The sequence below is a fragment of the Acyrthosiphon pisum genome, unplaced genomic scaffold (assembly GCF_005508785.2).
Source record: "Acyrthosiphon pisum isolate AL4f unplaced genomic scaffold, pea_aphid_22Mar2018_4r6ur Scaffold_21003;HRSCAF=22751, whole genome shotgun sequence".
Lineage (NCBI taxonomy): Eukaryota > Metazoa > Arthropoda > Insecta > Hemiptera > Aphididae > Acyrthosiphon > Acyrthosiphon pisum.
Window position 1 is genome coordinate 79946 of NW_021770423.1, and position 9292 is coordinate 89237.

Below are 9292 nucleotides of genomic sequence, written 5' to 3' on the forward strand. Positions count from 1 at the left end.
TCGAAATAATTTGCAAATTTTCGTGATTTTTCCATATTTTGTCATTTTTTGAACTTAAATGCTTAAAAAAAAAAAAACTGTGACTAACGATTTTTAATATTTTACATCTGCCTTTGAAACAATATACTAGGAGCCGTCTATTAAATTTTCAAGCTTTTTTATCCAACAAATAAAATTTTATTGATATTCTTAGAAAAAATACTAAAATTTAAATTTTGACCTCCCCAATACACCAACGATATTCACTTTCTGATCAAACAAGATACTGAAAATCGTAGCATTATTTCGACTACTTATCGTGTACACAGACACAAAAAAAATAAAAAAATAAAAAAATAAAAAAAACAAAAAAACACACATCATTGTAAAATCAATACATTCATCGTTCCACTCAGAATCTAAAAACTAATTAAATTGGAAACTGAAATTGTCCGTAAACAGCTCAAAACAAATCAAAATATTTTGAAAAATTTATCATGTATAGAAAATGGAAATATAAACAATCAGTGAAATTGTCAGGTATCTACGGTCATTTGTTTTATAGTTAAACCAAAAACCAAAATCAATTTTCTCGTAAACAGATTTTGCTTGAAAATTCCCGTTTTTCCTTAATTTTTATGTGGTTTTTCCCGGTGCTTGTGAAAACTATTGGGAATTTTAAATTTCGACTTCCCCAATGCACCAACAATATTCACTTTCCCATCAAACAAGATACTGAAGTTGAAAATCGAAGCATTATTTCGACTACTTATCGTATACACACACACAAAAAAAAAAAATGAAAAATAAAAAATAAAAAAAAAAACACACATCATTGTAAAATCAATACATTCATCGTTCCACTCAGAATCTAAAATATGTATAGAGGATAAATGGACATTTTCCCCACGACTGTTTTGATCAGTAAGATATTTTTCTCCCGTTATGTTTTTGATGCAGACATTTTCCCTCCACTTTTTTTTAAGTTAATTATTGACTAATAATATTGAATTTAATAATATAACATTATTTATTGTTTAATATGAAATTTATTTTTAAATAAAATATATAAACTAGTTTTTATTTTCATAAATATAATAGATTATAAATGTATAGGTTTGAGCAACTGAACTACTTACTAGAAATAATAAAAATTACAAAAAAAATAAGCAGGTTCAAAGTAAAATATAATTAATAATTAATAGAAATGGTTGAAAATGTCGACATAAAAATGATATACATTTTGTAAGAAAACATTTAAATTCTGATTCTCTTATCATTTCTCAACTTATATTTTTTAGCCCTTGTTCATATTTATTTATTTTTTTATTTTTTTGCTAAAACTGTAACAGTCTGAATATTAACAATATAAAAATTGCTTGTGAATTTGATCCAAGTAATTCAGTTGATAAAAAATATACATCTGTAATATTTATTATAGGTATTTATGAAAATATTTGAAAATATTAGACGATAGGAATAAATATTATATTTATATTAAATAATAACATTATATTATTAGATAGTAAACTTTTAAAAAAAAAAAAATAGGGGGAAAACCACATCAAAAGTATATCAGGGGGAATATGTCCTACTACACCGAAAACAGTGAGGGGGATGTCTGCGATTCGTATAGTGTACAGTGTAGTTCACACTTGATTAAGTAGTTAGTAGAACAAATTCCAATATTATACTTAAACTAATTAAATGATCATTACTCGAAAGTGTCTGTAAAATAATTCTTTCAAAAATATAAAATATATTTACATTATATTTTTTCACAACAAAGTTGTTTTGATTATAATATTATGTACTAATGAAATAAAAATCTGACATTAAAATGATCACGAATGAATTATATTATATTATAATTAATATTGGTCACATTTTCAAGTTTTCATTATTATTATTTTCTGGATAATAGTTATAATAATATAATAAAACAAATGTACTAAGACACAATAAGCAGTGTTGAGCTTAGATAACATTTTTTTTTTTAAATAAGATCATATAGAGATGAAAAATATTTTTTTTATCAAGATAACAAAATAGATATATTCAAATATTTACATATTAATAACAAAAAATAAATGTTATTAGTATTTATCGGTGAACATGATTGTTTACGTGTTAATAAAATATCATCTTCCAATACCTGACTTATTGGATTAAGTTTACTATTTCATACCTAAAATGTTTAATGTTTTGCCTGTGAAACGTAATTATAAACATGTTGTCACATACTTATATTTGTATAATGCAAACAAGTGTACCTACTGGATATTCGAGAATAAAAATTAATATTTTTTAATTAAACATAAATAATGATTATCATTAATCAACCATACATTTAAATAAACAAGCAGGGATTTTAAAATTTACGATGGAAATGTTTGTTTGTAAATGGTTGCTCGTGATAATAGGAGAAATATTTAGCAGAAATGAGTATATATTTATTTGTGGTTGCCATTTTGTTTTTGGGCAGATCAGGTACGAGTATGTATAAAATCGAAGTTCAAATTATGACGAAATGGCGTAATTTATCTAAATCAGCAACATTTTAAAATTATTTTGTTGTTAAAAATGTAGGGTTCAATTTTCTAGAAAATATTTGAAAATGTACAGCAAAGTTCTTCACAAGACGCATTTCATATTGGAACTAAAGATTCTAAAAAAAAATTAAGAACAACTTTTTATTGGCATTTTATGTTCAATTTTTAATGAAAATATATATTTAAACAAAAAATAACGATATCAGTCTGTTACTTTGCTGTAATTCAAAATTATTATTCTTGGGGACTCGAAACTTTTACGTTTATTATTATAATATTTTATATAACATACATTAAGTTATTTTCAAAAATTTAGTTTGATTTTATGACGTATCACATATAATATCGAATATATACCATGAACGACAAACTTATTTACCCAATTATCAGTTCTCACACTTACCTACCGGATTTATAGACTCAATATTTAATAACAATAATAATTAATAATAATAATAAATAAATTATAATTTAATAAATTATACAATATTTCAGCAAAAATTAAATTACTATAATAGCAATATAAATATATCATAAATTATTCTTGGTAATAATATAATAATATGATGACCAACCGTCTTCCATAGATAAATAATTTAATTTAAATTTAATACAACGTATTTCACATTTACAGTAACTTACTTACGACGATAAGTACACTCCACACATATTTCACAGTGAAGCGGTTAGGTACTTATTATGGGTTGTAACCTATTTTTTTTTTCATTGAATATTTCACCATATAATGTAGTCATTATTTAGTAAAACAATGAGTCATCAAGAATACTTGAATACTTTTATATTCTTCAAGTTATATTTGTTAACATTACAAATTACACATAAATGTATACATTTTATTATTTTTTATTTTTGAACAAAATTAACCATAGGTATTTTTTTTACAAACAATACCAAACGTCACAACAAATAATAATGCACAATAATGTACATGACATAAAATAACAATGCATAAAAATGAAATCAAATAATAATTGATACAAAATACGTATGGTCGTTGAGACCGTGCTCACATGTGCCGAGTGCCACCGTTGAACGACATTTTCGCAAGATGATTTCGTAAGAGGGTAAATCTTCCCGCCGTTGACTAACTCTCATCATCCAAAGCCTGGTCCAACGACATGTCACGATTTGGATTTACAAACCTTCTGTCGGCAGCTATTACTTCATCATATTATGCACGGGCCTCAATTAAGATCATATTTATTTTTTATTAATAGTTATAGAAAACAAAACATAGTCAGTAGGTGTCGTTTCTTTTATCCAAAATAGTTTTTCTTACGATGTCATCGTTGCTCGTTTTCCCTTCGTATTTTTCACGATCATCGTGCCATGTGCAACTCCAGAAATCCTCAACGCCACTCGCTTATAATTAGGCACACCAGGAACAGTCACATTATATTATATACACCGTGCATATTAAATCACGAACCAGACTATATAATATTATGTATATTATCTTAGAAAATATTATTATTGGACATATAGATTATTAGCGGAGCGATGATTTTATTGATCTCACGATGATATTGTGTGTGTTTTATTTTTTGTTTTGAAGTCTGTCGACGAATTTTGGATGGTTTTCAACGTTGTGGGTGGTTTCTTGCGGTTTATTTTTTTTTTCAAAAACTTTATTTTATACATTTTTTAAAATTAATAAGTAGGGCAGTGAGGTTATTGCATTAAAAAACACACTAAATTGATTGCATTATTTCATTAAAATATATTAAAAATTGCATTGAAAAAATTTAAAAAAATTTAACTATAATCAATAAAATTAAATATATTAATACATAATAATTCTTGCAACCCCGCTACTGTTAGGATTTTGGTATTTTTAAATATAACTGAACGCTGGTAGACGATAATATATTTTATTGAGGGACAAGTTTTTATCTTAACGACCAAAATTAGATAATCGCTCTATAGAAATAATAAGTAGGTATTACAACAAATATAGAAATTTGTTCACTGCTACGTTTAGTTACTTTTATTTCATATATTAAGTTATATAATCTTAAATGTAAACGAAAATTATGAAAAATAGTTAAAGTTGCAGTAAAATTAAAAAAATCGCCAAAATTGCATTAATTGCAATATAATTTTTTTTTGTTTAAATTAAGAGTTTAACGAAACATATTTTAAGCTCACTCAGCAATAAATATAACTATTTAAAAAAAACATGCAAATGCAACGACTTCACTGCCCTATTAATAAGGTATGTCCAGATGCAGTCAACTTATCTAAAAAAGTTTGTATATAAATATTGAAAAACTAGGTATTTATTATTTAGTTTTTACACATATAAAATCAAGGCTGAGCATTAACGAATTTAAAAGTTAAAGTTTTATATTAATTATAATTTAATAGTTATAATTTTATATCAACTTTTTAATTTAACTAGTTAGTTTCGGCTTTTCATTAACTTAACTGTTAACTTACTAAATTTATTTTTTAATTAACGTGAAATTAACGAGTTAATTTTTCATTTCAAGTAGTAAGTTAAGTTAATTTATTTGTTTTTTTTATTTTATTATATTTCACTATTTCAGTCTATTTCGTTTTCATGTCAAAAATATTTACCATGAATTGTTTAAAGTAAAAATGTATATCATTCGAATCTAACTAATATTGAAATACTGTATAAAGTATAAACACTATTGTCTATAATTTAGTTTTGGGTTGGAGTGGTGCATATTAACTGAGTTAAATAAAAAATCATTAACTTGCCCAGCGTCGTATAAAATACAATAAAATTATGTTAATACGGGGTCTTGGGTAGGCTATATAGCTACACCACTGTCGTGGGTCATAATAATATATCGTACCCGGCCCGCACAAATCTTATTTACCTAAATATTGTGTATTGAGTTCAATTTTATAATTATTATTACTGCGATACCTGTGATTCCATCAATTTGTCCCAGAGCCTCTCATTATATTATTACGATAAAAAAAAAAAATCCACGACGCTCCGGGCCTTTCGGGTTAGATTAGGTTAGTGGTTCGCGACCATATTGCTGAAAGCGATGGGTAACCACATAACTCTCGAGTCACGAACAATATGTATCGAGTTGTCACAAGTTTGAATGTTTATTATCCTACATTATATTTGTCTGATACTATATTATACTAGACGTCCTATTAAAAATACACAATCGGTAATAACATTAAAACCACTACGCTGGCATACTCAATACGCGTTATTGTTGATTTTCAATCACTTAAATTCTCAGAACTAGCACGGGTGAAAGTGTGTTTACATATAAAAATAGTTGTTTATTATTAATATTACTTATGTGTTGAATTATATTGAATTAAATCATAGATTTTATGTTTTATTACAATAAATTTATACTCGAGTCTGGAATAGTCAGATTCGTTATAATACTGTTTTTCATTTTAAGTTAACAACTATATAAAAGTAAAAAAATATTAGAAGGTCTGTACCTATCTTGAGTTTAACAATACTTCTCTAGTAATATTATACAAACCATCTCAAAACATATTACTTACATTAGTATTGATGTACAAAAAGTTTGAAATAATACCTTTAGAATTCTATTATTCTTTAATTATTTATTTTTTGCTTACTTGTTTTGTAATTATTTGGGCTTATTAAGAATGTGTTTACTTATTGTTCAATTTGAATTTAAATTTTGCTTGTTGATATTAGATTTTTCCGATTTAAATTTAAAATGATGAATTGATTTTGTAATTTTAAGATTTTAATTTTTTTCTATGATTAAAAAATCACTGATTTATACTTTTATCTATATTTGTTTGTAATAAGGTGTTAAACATTATTTTTATTTTTTTGATTACTTACAATTTTACATTTTTACATTTTTGATAAAGGTTTCTACCAGAGAGTCAGCAATACGTCAAAGATCATAATATTTGCGTGTCCCATTATAATAGACAATAGTCTTTTCGATGTTAATAATACAATTGTGTGTGTTATTGAAAATAATTTTGTTTTTGCTATAACTTTAGATTTAATTAGAATATTACCAAAGATTTGTATCGATATTTAAAACTGGATTTAGTTTTAAGAACTCCAAAACCCGGACTTCGTTTACCATTTGCAATGCAAAATAAAATGCAAAAAACAGAATCCGGAAGATGTGAAAAATATAAAAAATCATCTTATGCAGAAACATAATATGATGTGTTACAGTTATTACGACTGCAGAAGTTTTTGATTACAATACTCACGAATGGCGTATGATATCTAAAATGTCTACCTACTAGAAGATCCGACCCTGGGGTAGTGGGGTTTCAGTCCTCAATAATCTTTTATATGCGGTAAACGAATATTATTTTTAATTTTAAATGTTGGTATATATTTATTACAATAATAATAAGCATGATTGAAATAAATAAATTCTCCTGATAAAAAATCAAGAAATATAATATCCATAAATTGTAATATCTCCAAACATTTCAATTTAAAATTGAAAATAATTAATAAATATTAAATTAATATAAACAATTTTATACTACATATATTTATATAACATACTTTCTAAATTCAATGGCTTAATGATTTCATCAGATATTGTTTAATTTCATTGATCTATAAACCTACCTATATATAGGAAGTACCAAAATTCGATTTAATTTTTGTAACGGATTTATTTACAAATTAATAAAAAAGGAAACTTATTTTTATAATTTATATATATTTTTGTTAAGTAATATTGTGAATGTTTGAAAATTACAATACTAAATATTTTAAAGTAATCAAACTTTATTAAATGTTCATTTTGAACAGAAATATTACAGAAGAAATAATTCATTCATACTTTATAAATATAGATTTTTAATTTCTACTAATTTTCAAACTTATGTAATATTTCATCTGATACGCTTAATAATAATTAATAGTATTGTATTTATTCAAATTTTCATTAATATGTACTCAATCACTTTTGTTTCAACTCTTCAGTTTGTCTTAATGCAATTTTTTAGGAAGGAGGATATGATGAATCATCATGTCCTTTGGACACCGGTGAATGTTATGATCCCAGTCTTGATATATGGACACCAGTTGCAAAAATGAGTATACTTCGCAGATGGTATAGTGTAGGAGGTAATGATAAACTTAGCGACCCGAATAGTGTAGAAGCCTACATCCCAAGTACAAGAGTTTGGATTACTATTGCGGACATGTATGTTGCTCGAAATCATACAGGTGGCTTCTAGTAAAAATTATTTTATGAATCATTTGTTTTTAAAGATCATATTGTATTTAACTTAATTTTCAATATAGGTGTAGTTGCATTAGACGGTTTATTGTATGTCACTGGTGGATCTTACAACATGCATCATGTGGATTCTACTGAATATTACATCTTTGAAACCAATACCTGGACAATAGTCACAGATTCAAAGAAATTCGTACATATTTCAAAAGGACTAATAGCTATTAACAGTAGATAAATGTTTTATTATATTGTATTATAGTATCTTAATTAATTTTTTATAATATATTATAACGAAAATTTGCAAATTATGATTTGTACCTAGCTAAGCATAATATGTATAGTATGTTTAATTACTATTTTAATTATATATGCATAGCATAGAATTGATTATTTAAATTAATGTTTATAATAAGAATTTAATATTGTAACCAAAAATTACATTAATTGTTTAGCTTGACACAATTTGCTTTATAGATGTTTTTAGTTCAAATATGAATGGAATTAGAGAGATATTTAAACAGAGAATAACGATTTTATTATTTTTTTAATTTTAAAATATTGTTTGTGTATATTTGGACTTTCTAAAATATTATATTTTATACAAACAATGACATTTTCAAATGCGATGGTTTTGTAAAAAATTAATCCAATCAACAGTATTACTAGTAGTAAAATAAATTACCATATAATAATAGTTTCTATTCTTCAAATGAGATCATTCATTATTTTTGAATTATTTAGTTTATAATTTTTTGAAATTGTTGATATAGGTACCTAATTATTCGATATACGAACTATTTTAAGTTGTTATAATGTTTTAAAAATTATTTAAATATATGTAATATTGGATCTAGTATATAATTTGTTACACTTAAGTGTAATTGGAAATTTTTTATAAATTGTATAAATTATATTGATGTCATATTTTCAAATTCAATGTTTTTTGTTAATAATTTATCCAACCGCCAGTAAATAAATTACCGTATAATAATAATGGTATAAATTTCAACTGCAAATAATACAATATTGTGGCTTATATTATTAGGTACAACACAATAATTGCTATTATAATATTAGATAAGTCTTATTATTAATTGTATAATATATGTCATGCACTCTGCGCCAACAATAATTATACCTATGGTCCGAAGTCCACGTTAAATGCCAGTCAATAACACTTACACGCACGATCTCCTAAGGGACCTAACCACAATATTACATGATAACACACAATCTCATACGCTATCTGTTTTTGCTGAATTATTTTTATACTGATATTAATTGTGTGTGTCAAATTACATTATAATATTATTTGCTCATTAATAATTAGTTAGTACAGCACTGAATGCCACCGAACCGTCTCGTCCACGCAAATCGCACTGTTTTTCAGGTATTGTATTCTTGGTCAGTAATAGCTCTATTTTTACCATCTTAAGGGGATCCGATACCGTGATTTTCTGTTTTCGACAAACACACGCGTGACATAGTATTTCAGACGCGTTTTATGCCAAACATACCAATTAATCTAATGAA

General features: G+C 25.2%; 1 protein-coding gene and 1 long non-coding RNA gene across 3 annotated transcripts in view; one reads left to right on the forward strand and one right to left on the reverse strand.

Moving 5' to 3' along the window:
- Positions 1 to 9292, reverse strand: part of LOC100568651 — a 73308-nt gene that overhangs the window by 52805 nt on the left and 11211 nt on the right. The gene's annotated exons all lie outside the window — the stretch shown is intronic.
- Positions 9026 to 9292, forward strand: part of LOC100161219 (kelch-like protein 2) — a 6317-nt gene continuing 6050 nt past the window's right edge. Inside the window, exon 1 of one of the 2 annotated variants that reach the window (XM_003243190.4) lies at positions 9026 to 9149. The gene's annotated coding sequence lies outside the window, so the exon portion shown is untranslated. Of the gene's footprint in view, positions 9164 to 9292 lie in introns of both variants that reach the window. The other variant, XM_016802881.2, reaches the window with a different exon arrangement.